Source organism: Dasypus novemcinctus, chromosome 4, assembly GCF_030445035.2.
Source record: "Dasypus novemcinctus isolate mDasNov1 chromosome 4, mDasNov1.1.hap2, whole genome shotgun sequence".
Lineage (NCBI taxonomy): Eukaryota > Metazoa > Chordata > Mammalia > Cingulata > Dasypodidae > Dasypus > Dasypus novemcinctus.
Window position 1 is genome coordinate 23,000,608 of NC_080676.1, and position 16,090 is coordinate 23,016,697.

A 16,090-nucleotide genomic window follows, 5' to 3' on the forward strand; every position below is an offset into this window, starting at 1 on the left:
CTTTGTGCCTATGAAAGTGCTCTGTTTTTAAATCAAGACTTTGTAAAATGTCAGATTTTTAATGCAAACTGTTCCTAGTCAGCTCTTTCTTTAGGACCTAACTCAGTGTAGTCTTACTCTGTATTTTAGTAATTTTACCTATACTTTTAGTATTTTTCTGATAAATAATGTAAGGTGGGGTTTTTTTTGTTCTTACAGAAATAGTATGTATTCATTTTAACAACTTCAGAAAATAATAAAACATTAAACATTAAACGTTTTCAAATTGCCCATAATCACTCAGCGATGTCCATGAATGCCACTTTGTGAACATCCCTCATGGGCCTCTACTTATTCTTTTTTATTATTTATTTTTATATTTTTGCTCTACCTCTTTGTAGTCATTCCAATGTACATTTATGTAACTATTTTTCACAAAATAATAAAAAGGGAACTGTCCTGCATATGCTGCTTTGTAACACGCTTTTTTTCTCTTAATAGGTCATGGGCAGCTTTCCATTCCAATCATCTCTTGTTCCAGATAACATTACTCAACCCACCTGTATATTTATATGCTTATCTACATTCTCTCCAGGGTGTTTTGTAAACATCAAACTGGAAAGAAGATGAGAGTTCCCTCTTCTTATTGAATTATCTCACTACAATTGCGTTTGGTGCTGAAAGAGTCCTGGCATCTAGGAACCCAAGAAGTCCAGGTGAGAATGTATTCATTGATGTAATTCTCTAGCTTCTCTCCTGTTCCCTCCTCTCAGTTTGCTTTTGACATCTCTGTCCTACCAAAAGGAAAATGTCAACTTCTCCTTCTTGAATTTCATCTTCATTTCACTTTCTCGCCATGGATCTTGAATGCAGTGGTCTGCGATTTTGTGTTTGTTTGTTTCATCTTTAAAGAAGCCTAGTTCTGGGAAACAATCAAATGGCTACATTCTGTTCCCTGGAGAATTACTTTCAGTTAAATTTAATTTATAGGCATGCCATGCTTATCAATTAATGTGCTGTTTTCGTTCAGAAAATGTATGAGCTGATGGTACAATGGTTAGTTAGCTAAAAAATATATGTAATCATTGTACAGAACATACGGTTTAAATTAAGTTAGTTAGGATTTAGAGTGCGTCCAGTATTTTTTTATTAAAATGCAAGGGTGGCTGGTGGGGAGGGCACCTCATCACTGTAGTCCCACCACAGCATAATAATAGACAGGACTATTACTTTCCACTTAGCCAACTAGAAACTAGTGCATATTTTTGGTGTGTTAATATTGTGTGCAATTTGAATACTTCAGCAGGCAATTCAATGAGATATGAAACCCAGATTTAAGAGGAATCCTGATTTATCCAGGATAAGAGACATAAAAACTTGCTTATAAAACACCCTTGGTCAGGAAAAAATAATATCACTTCGAGGATAAACGGTGATTTACTCATAGAGCTTAGTCAATCTTTGAGTGTCTTAAAAGGGTATTAGGAATGACAATACATGTGTGAAAAGTTTGTCATCTTCATTCTTTGACAGAACTAAGTCCAAAGAGCATTAGAATCAAAACTACACTTGAAAAGTCCTTGCTTCTTCACCCAGTCATCTAAACCCTAGTTTAAGCACAAGTGTAAAACCATCTGCTTACCAGGAGGCAAAGAAGTACACACTCCATTAACACCGTATGTATCAACAGAAGTGCGACTTCAGAGCCTCAAATGTTTTCCGTTTTATCCTTCACTATTATCTGCCAGAAACTTCGTTGGAATGGTTTCCCTTTCTTTAACTGCATTGAATTTGAATTTAACTATGCAAGTCCCCATCCCCTTAAGTTACTACACTCATTTTCTTGTCTGTGTGTCTGTACTTCAGATGTAGTTGCTTCATTTTGTTAGCAAAAACAGGAAATTAAGAAGGCAAAAATATTTTATTTTCAATTCTCCTCCCCCCTTTTTTTCCTCCCTAGGGGAACTAACACAGCTTCCAATGCATCACAAGATTCAGATGCTGACTCAGTCTCTTAAATCATCCCCAGAGTAAGGGCAGAGCCCTTGATGAGAGTTTGTGATACAAGAATTTGTTTTATTAAACAAGTGAAAAATAGCACTTCCTCACCCTAAATTGTCCTTAGTGAAATAATTTAAGTTTAAAACTAAATGCTCTCATACTTATCCCAAAACATGAAGGAAGACAAACAAAGGAAATTCAACTTGACAAAATTGCAAATGTGTTGGAAATTGTACCTTTTGACATAAGAGAATAAAATGCTTGCCAACTGGAATAAATGGACTAACTAGGACGAACTTCAGAAGTCAGGAAAGAAAACAAGGTAAGTGGAAATGTTTCAAATACAGTTTATAACGATTGTGCCCCATTTATGTGGATGTAGATTTATCTAAATAATAATCCTTTGCATTTTTATATTGATTACTTCACTTGATCCCCACCTTAACCCAGAATAGGCAGGGAATACATTAGCTCCCCAAATTCCAGGTGCAGAATCTGAGGTTCAACAGTACTGAATGACTTGCCCAAGGTCCTTGTGCCTGGTTAGTGGCAAATCTCCTTACTGTGGGCTCTGCTCTTCTGCCATTTTTTATTAACTGATAGAAAAGCATTTATACAAAAAAATCTTAGAATGCTGTACTGGCTCAACAGTAGTATTGGAACAAAGGGAAGTTATAAACTATTGGAAAGGATGGACTACAAAGAAACATTAAATTCAAGTGGTTCATTTCAGCCTGGGCCATCCAAATTTTTAAAAGATGCTTACATTCACATATCAGCCAGGATTTAAGATAACTTTGGTTGAAGTTTCACCTATTTTCCTTGTCCTACTGGCAGAAAAAAAGCCAATGGTAAAACAGCAGGAGGAAAAGGGAAGAAAATAAAAAGGATCTGAAAACACAAAATAAGACTTTGATATCAATGATGGAGTCTGAAGTCGCATCACCCTGAGGAGTAGTTACTAATCTACTAGCTGACCACAGAATAGCCTCCTAACTTCTCTCCCTGCCTCCTCACTCTCCCCTTTCCTTCCAGTCTCTACATTTCTGGCAGATTATTGCCATTGTAGTTATCTTATATAAAACATTTAACCTGATTAAGAAAATATAAACTCCTTTTGACCATGGGTTTCAAGACTTCTACATTAAAATATTTCCTCACATTTATTTAACTATTATAGTCCACATATCTCAACAACAATCCTAAGAAATGTATGCTTGGCTCCATTTTAGGAATGATAAAATAAGAGACTGACAGAGGTTAGCTCGCCTAGTTTGGTGTGGTAGGTAGAATTACGTACCTCAGTTTTGGCATGTTCTTAATCTTAATCACATCCCTATGGCGTGAACCTTTTATAAATAGGGCCCCTTGAAGGTATTTATTTAAGGTGTAGCCCAACTGAAAAATCTGAATTACTGAAGGCCTTATAAAGAGAAAGACTCAGGAAGGAACCAGAAGCCAGAAGCCAGTGGGAACCTGGAAGGGAAAGGAGAGGACATTTCATGTTCCATGGGAAGCCAAGAAATACAAAGACTGCCGACCAGCCATCACCAAAAGGCTATGGATCCCAGGAGCAAACAGTCCTTCTAGCCTCTGAAACGCCGAGAAAATAAATTCCTGTTGTTTAAGCCCAAACCAGTTTATGACATTTGCGATAGAAACTCTGGCAAACTAAGAAAGTTGGGTATTTAGCAAGTAGTAGAACCAGTCTCCAAACACGTGTTTTAGTTTCTGAGGCTGCTCCAAGCAAATACAGTGAACCCCGAACCTCATACATGGGAAGCAGGCACTCAGCCACTTGAGCTATGCCCATTCCCAAAAGCTCCTACTTTTAATGGGTTCACACCCACAGGAATGGATTAGATGTAAGAACATGTTTTTCTGGGGTACATACATCTTTAAGTCACCAAACTAGTCCTGCTTAACTCCAAAGTCCTGCCTCTCTTTCCAGATTTATTCCTGACCATCAAGACATACCTAGTCTTCATTTGCCTTCAGCCCAGAGGGCTCCTGTGTTCGCTGTGAGGTGTTATGGGGGTGGAAGGAGGGAAATCAATTTAGGGTTTAAGCAAAATGTGATGCTTGAGATGAATCTTGGTAGATAAAACTGATATCTGCAGGCAGACAGTTTGGGATTGTAGATAGATTGATTTTTGCAGGCAGGCAGACAATTTGGAGTTAAGAAAGATAGCCCAAGTGTTTTGGCTTCCTGGCTACAAAAAAAAAAACCCAAAACAAACAAACAAACAAAACAATGGGATGGTTTAAACAAGAGTAATTCATTGGCTCATCATTTTGAGGCTAGGAGAAGTCCAAAATCAAGGAGTCATCAAGGCAGTGCTTTCTCCCAGAAAACCGTGGTGTCCTGAAGCCGTGGTGTCCTGAGGACTCTTAGGTCCTTGGCTTTCCTTTCACATGGCAATGTCCAGGTAGCCTCTCTTGGCTTCTCTTTTCTCTTCTGGCTTCCTTTGACTTCCTCTTCTGGCTGCTCCCCGTGGCTTTCTCCTTGTGTGTTTGAATTTCATTCTGCTTATAAAGGACCCCAGTAACAGGATTAAGGCCCATCCGGATTCAACTGGGCCATGTCTCTTTACAATGAGTTCATATCCACAGGATTTAGCTTAAGAGTATGTTTTTCTGGGGCACAGTGTTGATTCATAAGCCATCTTCAAGCCTGTAAACTTTCTCCAGATAACTTCCTTCTACAGCACAGTTTACTTGCAGTGTAGGTAACAGGAAGTCACTGAAAACTGTTAAATAACCAGAATTGTATTTTCCAGCAAATCCCAGAGAGACATTTCATATCTCACAAATTATCCCTGTAATATTTGGAGACCAAGTGTGGTCCAAAGGATTCTATTTAGATACGCAATTTCTAAGGTGGAAAATGGGATAACTTCACAGGAATCGTGCTTCAATGGTTTGCCCCTTTTAGCATTTCTTTCCCTTGTCATCCTCCTCTATCTTCTTTTGCTGAACAACCACTTGCCCCAGGTGGCCCATTTCCTCAAGCTTCAGAGAAGTGGTAACCGCAGCTCACTCACAGATGACACCCAGACAGATGGCCCAGGAGTAAAGAGGGTCCTTGCCTACAGGTAGAGGTCCCCATGTGATAAAATAGAGCCCACTCCCTGCTCCACTCCTCCAGAGCTGCCTGGGGGAATTGACTCTTTCTGTGCATTTGTGATCAACTCCATTGCATCATAAGAGCACTGCTCTTATGGTGGTGAGATGTTCCCGTTGGTAGTCAATCCTCATGGACAGGGGAGAGCAACAACTAGGGCTCGGTAAAGCTTTGCAGGCAGCACGTGAGAGGTAATGGAAGCTGAAATGGGCAACACCTATCGAGGTGCAAATCACAGATCATTTTCCCACAGACAGTCTTGTTTTCCAATTCACAAATTCCTCTGCACAGTCTTGGACCCCGGCAAGGTCTTCAAGCTTCATCCTCCCATCAGTAAGGTGGCTGGACCCCTTGCTCCTCAAGGATCATCTCTACTCTCTGTTTAGAAATACCTGAGGTACAAGTCTCATCCCACTCTGCTACCAGCTGGAGAGTAGGAACCCTATAGTTTTAGCCTGAATTTCACTGCTTTACTGAGTAAGTTTGGCAAGCTGCTTAACCTCTATAGGCCACTATATATATATATATATATACATATTTCCACCTGAAATAATACAGGCCTCTTCCTAACTCTCTGAAATGTTGCATGAACTCAATTGGAGCTTTTTGGAGGAAATAGTCAAATTGTGTGTGTCTGTGGCAATTGACTAATTCCTCTCAAATGTATTTATTTATTTATATATTTTTAAAGATATATTTCATTTATTTATTCCCTCCCCTCCCTGCCCTCCTTGTTGTTTGCACTCGCCATCGCTCTCCGTGTCCATTTGCTGTGTGTTCTCTATGTCTGCTCATCTTCTCTTTAGGAGGCACCGGGTACTGAACCTGGGACCTCTCATGTGAGAGAGAGGTGCTCAATCACTTGAGCCACGTCCACTCCCTGCCCTGTTATCTCTCTCATCATTCCTCTTCATGTCTCTTGTTGTGTCATCTTGCTGCATTAGCTTGCCACACCAACCCATCTTGCCAACTCACTGTCTTGCTTGCCTTCTCCAGGAGGCACCAGGAACTGAACCTGGGGCCTCCCATGTGGTAGGCGGGAGCCCAGTCACTTGAGCCGATCTGCTTTTCTCAAATTTATTTTTAAAATTTCCTTTTGAAATGGAAAAAATGAAATGAAAAATAGTCTTCTATGGTATTTGTTGAGAATGAACTCACCACAACTGTGTAACATATCTAATAGTTCAAATTAAAAACTTCATATAAAATGACAAATTTTCAAAATGATAAATATTTACTCTTCTTGTATATTCCCAAAAATAAGGCAAAATAAAATTCCAGGAATGCTTCTGAGATCCTGGGCAAAAGATGTGACCAATATCTCTCTGTATTTCAAACTACAAAGCAAGTCATAAATGTAATATTTCACTCATGTGATATAGATAAGTAATATTACTTAGCAGTTCAGATGTATTCTTAAGTCTATTCTTCGTGAGAACAAACCATTTTTTAAAAAATTCTCTTCTTTACCTATCAGACCATGGGAGTTGTGTTTCTAGAACTATACACTTAATCTACTTTTTTGTTTTTACTCAGACCAACCTACACCTGTTCTTAATGAAAAGGAAAAGGGATGTAGGGGAGCTTGTCAAATAGGATTAGTCAAAGGAAAGAAAGCTAAGTCGATTTAAAATTGCAACCTGTCACAGCCTTCTAGAAGTCATATTGGAAGAACTGAAAAATAGAATAGCATTTTATCAAAAATATAAAGCCTAAAAAGGAGAGACAACTTTGGATTTTAAAAAGAAATGTTTTAACTGCCATGGTTACTTGGTAGCTTAGGTGGCTCAATACGAAAGATATTGTACAGCAAAGTCAGATGGGTGTGTATGTGTGTGTGTTTCCTGACAGCTCTATTCTCTGCCAGACACCATCGGTCAAGAACAGCATATCATTGGGGGTGTCTGATATTCTCAATTAGATGAGTGATACCTTTTATATGTCTCACATTCTTTTCTAGGCTTATTATCAACCGTCAGCTGACATATCTTCAAATAACTTCATAGGTTCAAGGCTTTTTGTGCTTCTATAATATTTTGTGATTTAAGAATTGGAAAAGGATAATTTGTTATCAGTGTCACACAATAACCCTTTCTGCTCTTTCGCCCTCTCACCTTGCTCTTACTCATTCATAGTCCTAACCATCATCCCCCAGACTCATCTATACACATACATTGCTGTTTTATGGCTAAGAACCCAGTAATATAGTACATCGTATTTTAAATCTAACATGTCATTAGGGTCTTAATGTATTACATCCCATTACTCTTTACAAAAGAAAGAAAAGCTAAACACAAATAAATGAAGCTCCAATAATAGAATACCAGGCACTGTGGCACTTGTGTGAAAATAATACTAGTACCCCACCCCCAAAATTATACCCTGTAAGTGTCCACCCTTCTCCTTATGAATCTAGGTGACCTTATTGCCTAAAGCAAAAACATGGGTAAACAATAAAACCAGATATTTAATTTATGTCTTACTACTCCTTATTCTGGGTTCTTGCCATCAAGTAATTCATGTAGCCTCCAAAATAATAATTAGCAGTGACAAATGTAATGGTTGTAAAGCAGAAGGAATCTTAAGATCTTTAATAAGTCTACTCTGGATTTGTACCTATAATAAATATCTAGAACTCTTGGCCATCAGCTCCGTGTTTTGACCCAACTTTTTGGAGTTAGCATTAACAAGTTCACTTACATACTCATGACCATGCAAGTGTATCCTATAGACTAAGATATTGAGTATGGGTGGGGAAATGAAGGGTCCCATAAATTAAATAATGCCTAATTGTTTCTCAAGTGTTAAGTACTGAAGCAAGGGACAAAATTTAAGGCTCAAAGGAATGGGATAGGAAGAGTGAAAGGAGAGGAAATTTATTATGCATCCCTGAGGCAGATTGCTGCAGAAATTCAGATAGCAAGGTTTTATGAGAAGAACTAATAAAATTAATTTGGAAACCTAAAATTAGGAGAAATCTAGCAGACCTACAAATCATAGTAAAACAACATACGGAATAAGTGAGATGCTGCAGGGCTCCACACCCTCTCTTTGGTATTGAAATGCTGTTTAGAATAAAGTGTAATTTTCAACAGAAATTGAATTAAGAGACTGGATGGCTTAGGGAATTCTTTTTTTTTTTTGTCTTTATTAGATTTTTTAATGTTACATTAAAAACATACGAGGTCCCCATATACTCCCCACCCCCCTCACCCCACTCCTCCCCCTATAACAACCTCCTCCATCATCATGAGACATTCATTGCATTTGGTGGATACATCTCTGAGCACCGCTGCACCTCATGGTCAATGGTCCACACCATAGCCCACACTCTCCCACACTCCACCCAGTGGGCCATGGGAGGACATACAATGTCCAGTAACTGTCCCTGCAGCACCACCCAGGACAAGTCCAACCCCTGCAAAATCCCCCACATCTCATCTCTTCCTCCCACTTCCTACCCCCAGCAGCCACCATGGCCACTTCCTCCACACCAGTGCCACATTTTCTTCGATTACTAATCACAATAGTTCATGAATAGAATATCAGTAAGTTCACTTTAGGGAATTCTGTAGGGGACATATAGACCTTTATTTTTAGATTTCTAATCTGCGCAGAGCTCTAGTATTTGTTTGCTGCTAGTGATTAGCCCACCAAGTAACCAGCCATAGAATGATAGGAAATAAAGGTTTCATTTGAGAGAACTGCGGGGGGGATATGTTGGGTCATAAAACCCTTTATTGTCTGTTAATAGAAAAAGAAATCTGGGTGATTTGCAAGTCAAACTGGATGGGAACATTAAATGATTACCAAAGCATCAGATTTTAGAGGTCTTCATTCTCCCTGCTAAAGATTCCAGGTAAAAAAGAAAATCTTAACAGAAAAAGAAAGACAGCCTTTAAAACTTTGGGGGTTGGAGGGGTGGCAGTATGCTGAGGAAACACTGAATTCCAATTGTAAGGCACTTGATCATTTTAGTCCCCTTAATTATCAATTTCCAAGAATAATTGCTATGAGAACACTGGAGATTGTGTTCATGGCAGATACTTATTGATTCAAGTGTCTCTCTAGTGGAAGCACGGTGACATAATTTGGAGTTGATTATTATACCAATTCCTCCAATTTATTTTATGAGACTTAGGGTCTTTCTTTAGTATCTGTGTATATTCAGTCACTCATTCACTCCAGTGTTCTTCCATGCTTTTATTTCAAAAACATCTATACATATGGGTAGGTACTTGATGCACATGGATCCATTGACACAAAAAATGACAGATCCTGAACTGAAGAAGCTCATGGTCAAAGACAAAATAATAATACATTTGTGATACAATGAGCTGCATTATAATTTTTTAGACATATAATAGGCCCTGCTCTCACTCTGTGAGTGTGTGTGCAATCAGGCAAAATTTTAATTCATTAGAGAATACATATGCATACAGGGTTCTATTGTTGAAAATGAATACTGTAGTTGACATAATTAAACTAACTTTCAAAGCCTGACACCATCACTCTTGTGACTTTGAGATTTTGATGGAATTTATCCTCTCTAAATCGTTTAACCTCTCTGAGCCCAAATTTTCTTATAAGAGCTAAAGCTTACTGATAGTTCAGTATGAGCCAGGCACCATTATATGTTTTACATGTATTGACTTACATGGTCCTCAAAATAAACTTATGAGGAGGTTGCTATTATTATCCTCATTTTACAGATGAGGAAACTGTGGCACAGACAGGTTCAGGAATTCACCAAAGATCACACCCCTGGACAAGCTTTAAACTCTGGCCACAACATCTGTGCTCTTAACCAGTACTCTATACAGCCTCTTCAAGTATAGTGCTAACAGTTAGGTTAAAAATAGATAATTTATGGGAAAGGATTTTGAAAAGTATAAGTACATAGAAGAAAAAAATTATTATTTTTATATATTTTTTCCATCTGAAACTGTGTTGGAGGAAATCATGTAGCATCAGTAGTGATAATCTTTTGTGTTTGCCCAGCATCTGTTTCCCCTTCTTTGGGTGAGAGTACCTGATTTTCCTTGGCACATCATCAATCCCGTATGCTCAGTTTCTGGGGGTTGTTTGGGATTGGCCCCGCTCTTGCCTCCAAGGATGAGAATATTGAAAGCTGGATGGATACCTTTTCTAGACCAAGAAGTTAGTGGGGAGCTCAAGTGAAAGCCCTACTTGCCCTCCCAGCTTCAGCCCTGGGCATGCCTAGCCATGGAAAGCACTACATTATAGGCAGTGACTCAACTACTTGTCCTCCGTTTTCTCAGCTATAGTGGTCCTCAAATTTCGGTCTTATCAATGGCCAGAGGTAAACATAATTATAAATCTGTCTGAATCCTTTACCTACATAGGCTGTGTTGTCAAGAAACAAGAAATGCATGGACACATTCCCTTTTAGGCAAGCAGGTTTTCCTTCTTGCTGCCTCTCACTGTGCTCAGGCAGAGAAGGGAGAAAAAGAATGGGGGAATCCCTAGCCAGAGGGTGCACTGAATTAAAATAAAATAGGAGCTTTTTCCATAATTTCATGCTGTCTCAGCATATATGATCTTGTCATCTTTTAGTTAGTAGCCTAAGAGGCTTTTTGCATTGTCAGAAGACCTCAGCCTCTTAAACCCTGTCCCTTAGCTGCCTCCGTGACCACCCCTGATGCTTGTTTATACAAGATAAGCTGCTTCTCCCTCTCCTCCATGAGTCCTACCTGCGTTTGCATCCCCGTGAAGGTCAAATACAAGCCCTAGTTGCTTAACCAACTGCGACAGCTCCACCCATATAACATTAGCTAGGTCTAGTTCCCAGGTCCACTGGAACCTTTTGCTCCCGACCTGCTTGGTTGAGCCTACGCTCCTGATGTGTTTCCTCCCGTGACCCTGTGAGGCGTGCTGCTCCTCTCCTTTCCAGGTCCTGAAAGTACTACTAAACATTTTTTTCCTTTTTTTTTTTAGGAGATACTGGGAAATGAACCCAGGACCTTGCACATGGGAAGCAGGCAGTCAACCACTGTGCTACATCTGCTCCGCCTAATAAACTTTTCTTTCATGCATCTCTGGTGTCATTCGTCCTTGCTGCACCTGATGATCTGTATAAAGAGCCTTACAAAGCAGAGGGTATGCCTCACAATCTCACCAATCCCACCCTCCTCTGAAGCTGAGGCAGTGGGCACTTCCCTTCACTGGCCCATTGAAGACATTTCCCCAAAGGAATTCCAAAGATAAGGTCCCTCAAGTTACCTCAGGAGAGGACTGAAAGCCGCACCTTCTTTATTGAAGTTCAGTGGGTGTAATTATGCCCTCAGCACAGTCCAGATAGTGCAGGACATTATTCTGTCATGCAATTTAATTCATATTGACCCTCAAAGACAAAAAGAATAATAAAATAAAGGAAAAAAATTGTAATTGATACCTACCATTTCAGGTCTGCAGAGTTTTTCAATCTGTAGCCTGGTGACCATCTAAAGCGGACGTCATCAAAAGGGGCTTTGAAACTTGAGCCAGGACCAGCCAGACTAAAAAGGATTTTCCTGGGATTTTTTTTCCAGCTATTGATCCTTCTAATTTTATATTTCTATTGGTTCAGTTTCCACAAGCCTCCCTTCTTCGATCTCGTTGTCCTCTTTCTTCCTCTCTTAGTACACTTCAACTTGAAGAGATGGCTCAGCTTCTGTGAAAAAAGCATAGTTTAAGGGCAACAGCAAGGCTAATCACACAGCAGCAAACAGAAACATACCGTCGGCCCTGGAAACTGTCATTCAACCAGGTGCCTGCTCCTCACCAGGACATACCACCAACTTGGGCATGAAGTGCCTCTTGGCAGCCCAACGGCCCAGAATCCTGTGAAACTGGGAATACCTCGTAGAGATCCAATCTTTTCTAAACCATGTTTGATTCCCCTACTCTGCTCCGTTCCTTTCAGCTGACTCAAGAAACACTTTCCTTGCTGCCTTTAGTGGAATTTCAGTAAATTTGACCTCAAAGATCTCGCCAATTATTTCCTACATTTTTATAGCCATTAATTCATACATCAAATTTTATGAAACCTTTTTCTGATTTTCCCCCATTATGTGGGTGAATTATTCCTAATGGATTATTTGACCAACACCTTTGCTCAGGCATGGCTTCCCTCTGTCCCTGCCCACGGAGAACATCTGCATGCAACCTGAATGTTCTCGCTGCTGACAGCTCCGCTTCTCGGCAAACCGTCACCATCTGGACATCAGCTGTGCGCTTCAGAGAACCCACGCGGGCGGCTGCCAATCTTCTCCCCCATCAGTCTGTGCGCTTAGCATTTCTCCAGCATTCTAACCCAGCGACTCAAGTGACTCTAAAGTTATTTCTCCCCCTAGTATCTTCATTTTCTTTGCTTTAAAAATCATAGTTCACATCCATTGATAAAAACAATAAAATTCCCTTTTGATCAGAGGATATATTTCCAATTTGTCTTACCGCCAGACTGAAAGTGAACTGTACGTTTTTCGGGTGATTTGCCATGTCACATCACAAAAGTGTAAAAAAGTTCTGCCAAGAAACATGGTACCTCTATTTGGAAAGCAGTTAATTTCAATTTTTTCTTTAAAAAATAAAAATCTGATAATATTGCTTTAATTGGAATGCTATACATATATTTTCACTTATTTCAAAAGAATGTGCCTGCTGTAAAACAGAATTCCTTTTGTAGCATATGATAATATAACGTTGTATATTGTTGGCAAAGATTACAATGCTAATTCTACCATCTCTTTATTATTAATTCAGTGACTAATTTTTCCTAATTAAGAAGCATTTGGCTCAATTAATTAATTAGTTAATTTGAGAAAATTACATTAGGTCCGTTTCCAGAATACAGAGATGTCCAAGACGTGAAAACAGTTCTGACGTTTACTGGCTGGTAGGAAAGGCAGAAGGAATTGCAGACACTGAGATCAGATCAAGAAGGTGACCATCTAGACACAAAAAGCTCTTCAGAGAAAAACGTTTGATTTCTCAACCACTTTGTTTCCTTTAAAGGCAGAGCAGGAAGATTTTGAATTTGTATTTAAATTATCAAGAAAATAAGGGCCTCATTCATAGAAAAATAATAAGAAACTGTTATCTCTGATAGAAATTTTCTTTTGAAAATTTATTTTGTTTTTCTTTAATTACAGTTGGTTTTCCATAAGTGTAGTGGTCCTTAATATTTGGGGAAAATGAATGCTAATATTTGTCAGAATTAGAAACACATGGAAAGTTTTTCAATCTTCACATGATCTCTATATTCCAGTACTCTTAAACTTTAGTGTGCAAGACTTCTGTATTAGTCAGCCAAAGGGGTGCTGATGCAAAATACCAGAAATTGGTTGGTTTTTATAAAGGTATTTATTTGGGGTAGAAGCTTACAGTTACCAGGCCATAAAGCGCAAGTTACCTCCCCTCACCAAAGTCTATTGCCACCTGTTGGAGCAAAATGCCTGCCAACATCTGTAAGGGTTCAGACTTCGTGGGTTCCTCTCTTAATGGGGCTTGCCTCTCCAGGCTCAGCTGCTCTGTTATCTCCACAAGGCCAGCTGTAGACTATTGGCGAACGACTTCTCTCCCTCGGGCCTTCTCTCTTTCCTCATGACTAAGCTCCTCTGTGTGCGACTTCCCAGGTTTCCAGCTCAAGACTCCAACTAACTCTTCTGCCATGTTGCTTTCTGTGAGTCCCCGCCCACCAGGGGGTGGGGATGCAACATCCTACTGACTAGTCCAATCAAAGCCTTAATCATTATTTAATCAAGTAAACCTCTAAATCCAATATAATCTAATATGCCAAGAGGAAAAGACCAGTTTACAAACAATCCAATATTTCTTTTTGGAATTCAATAATATCAAACTGCTAGAGCTTCCACAAACACAGATTGCTGGGTCCACTCTCAGAGCTTTTGATTCAATAGGTCTTAAATGGAGCCTGGGAATATGCATTTCTAAGATGCAAACCCTACTCTGAGCACCAATTATTCTATCCCATCTGACTATCATGGAGAAAGCTGCATTTTGTGAAATCTCCCCCAAATTATTGTTATATGCCCATTTAATAACCATTAAACAACATTTAACTTTACTTTCATCAACATCACTGGATCCTTTTTAACATTTGGTGTTCATGAGCTCTTTATACATCCAGAGAAATGTGTAGTTATGTCTTTTCTATGCAGCAGATCCTGCCGATGCAAGCCGAAGTTTATCTTTTACATGCTATTGGTGATTACTCATTCTCTCTAATTATAAAATAGATTCAGTGAAATTATTCACCTACATATCTATTACAGATTTATAAAGCTAAACTAATAATAATAAAACTAACACTCTTACAAGAGTTAACATATGCCAGATGCTGTTTAAAGAGTTTCATGTATGCTGTCTCATTTAAATCTTCCCAGCAACCCACTGAAATAAGTATTTGTATCACTCCCATTTTATAGAGATGGAAACCGAGGTTAAGAAATTTGCTACAGGTCAAAGGATGATAAATGGTAGCACCCAGGTAATCTGGCTTAAAATCCATGTACCTAACCAGTATCCATCCTGCAGCAATCTAGAGGAATTAAAGTTATTGGTGCATCTATTAATGATTCTTTTTTAAATTTTTTATTTGAAAACCTTTTAAACTTCAGAACAGTTATAAAAATGACACAAACCCCATACAAAGAACTCGAGTAAACCCCTAACTCATCAGAAACCCAGACCCACCAATATATTAACCTTTTTCTACGTTTTTTGTATCATTCCATCTATCTATCCATCCATCCGTCCATTTTGTTAATACTTTAGTGTAGGTTGTATACGTCATGCTCCTTGAACACTTAATACTGCCATGTATATTTCCTAAGAACAAGTATATTCACTTATTAAACCACTCTTAATGTAGTTATAAAGTTCAAGAAATTTAACATTGATGTAAAGCTTATAGTCTATAGTCAAATATTTTCATATATCCCAATAATGTCTTTTTTGTTTGTTTGGTTTTTTACAAGATTGATTTATTAACTATGATACATGACACATCCCAATAATGTTTTTTTGAGCCTTTTCTCCACCTATATTAGATGCCTTCTGGGGTGACATGTTGTCTTTAATTGGCTTGGTCTCCTCAGTTGCTCTATTTTTTTCCCCAGTGGGAACATATACACAATATAAACTATCCCATCTCAACTACTCCCAAACATATCATTCAATGGGATTAATCAAATTCACACTGTTGTGGTACCATATTGCTTCCATTACTAAAATGTCCTCAACTCCCCAAACAAAAATCCTACACTATTATGTATTAACTCCCCATTCCCCTAACCCTCTACCTCTGGCAACCTGTGCTCTACTTCTTCTTCCTCTGAGTATACATATTCTCTGATATTTTCTTTGTAGTTGCTATGGGGCTTAAATTTAACATCCTAAATCTTCAACAATTTCATTTACTCTGATACACACTTAACTTCAATTATACACAAATAAGTTCTTATATCCCTTTCTCCCCCTACCTTCATGTAGTTCTTGTCATAAATTACATACTTTTTTTCATGAGTCCAAAACCACTGATTTATTGTTACATTTTATGCATTTGCCTTTTAGATCCTGTAGAAAGTAAAAAGTACAGTTACAAACCAAAATTACAATAGTGCTGGTGATTACCCATGTTGTCACCCTTACTAGAGGTCTTTATAGCTTCATGCAGCTCTGATCTATTGTCTGTTCTTCTTTCCTTTAAATCTACCCAATTCTTTATCATTTCCTATAGGAATGATCTAGTAGCGACAACCTCCCTCAACTTTTGTTTATCTAGGAATGTCTTTTACTCCCTCCTTTATGAAAGACAGTTTTGCCAGCTATAAAATTCCTGGCTGGCAATATTTTTGGCTTTTAGCACTTTAAATAAGTCATCCCACTGCCTTATTTCCTCCCTGGTTTACAATGAGAAATTGGCATTTAATCTTTTTTTTTTTTCATATAAGTAAATTTATA

The 16,090-nt window shown here is 38.6% G+C and overlaps 1 long non-coding RNA gene across 1 annotated transcript; it reads left to right on the top strand.

Annotated features, from left to right (window-relative positions):
* The first annotated feature begins 583 nt into the window (after positions 1 to 583).
* LOC131278186 (uncharacterized) lies at positions 584 to 11,200 on the top strand. Its single transcript, XR_009185444.1, has 3 exons — positions 584 to 695; positions 1,940 to 2,302; positions 11,063 to 11,200. It is a non-coding gene; the product is annotated as an uncharacterized lncRNA (long non-coding RNA).
* The last annotated feature ends 4,890 nt before the right edge of the window (positions 11,201 to 16,090 follow it).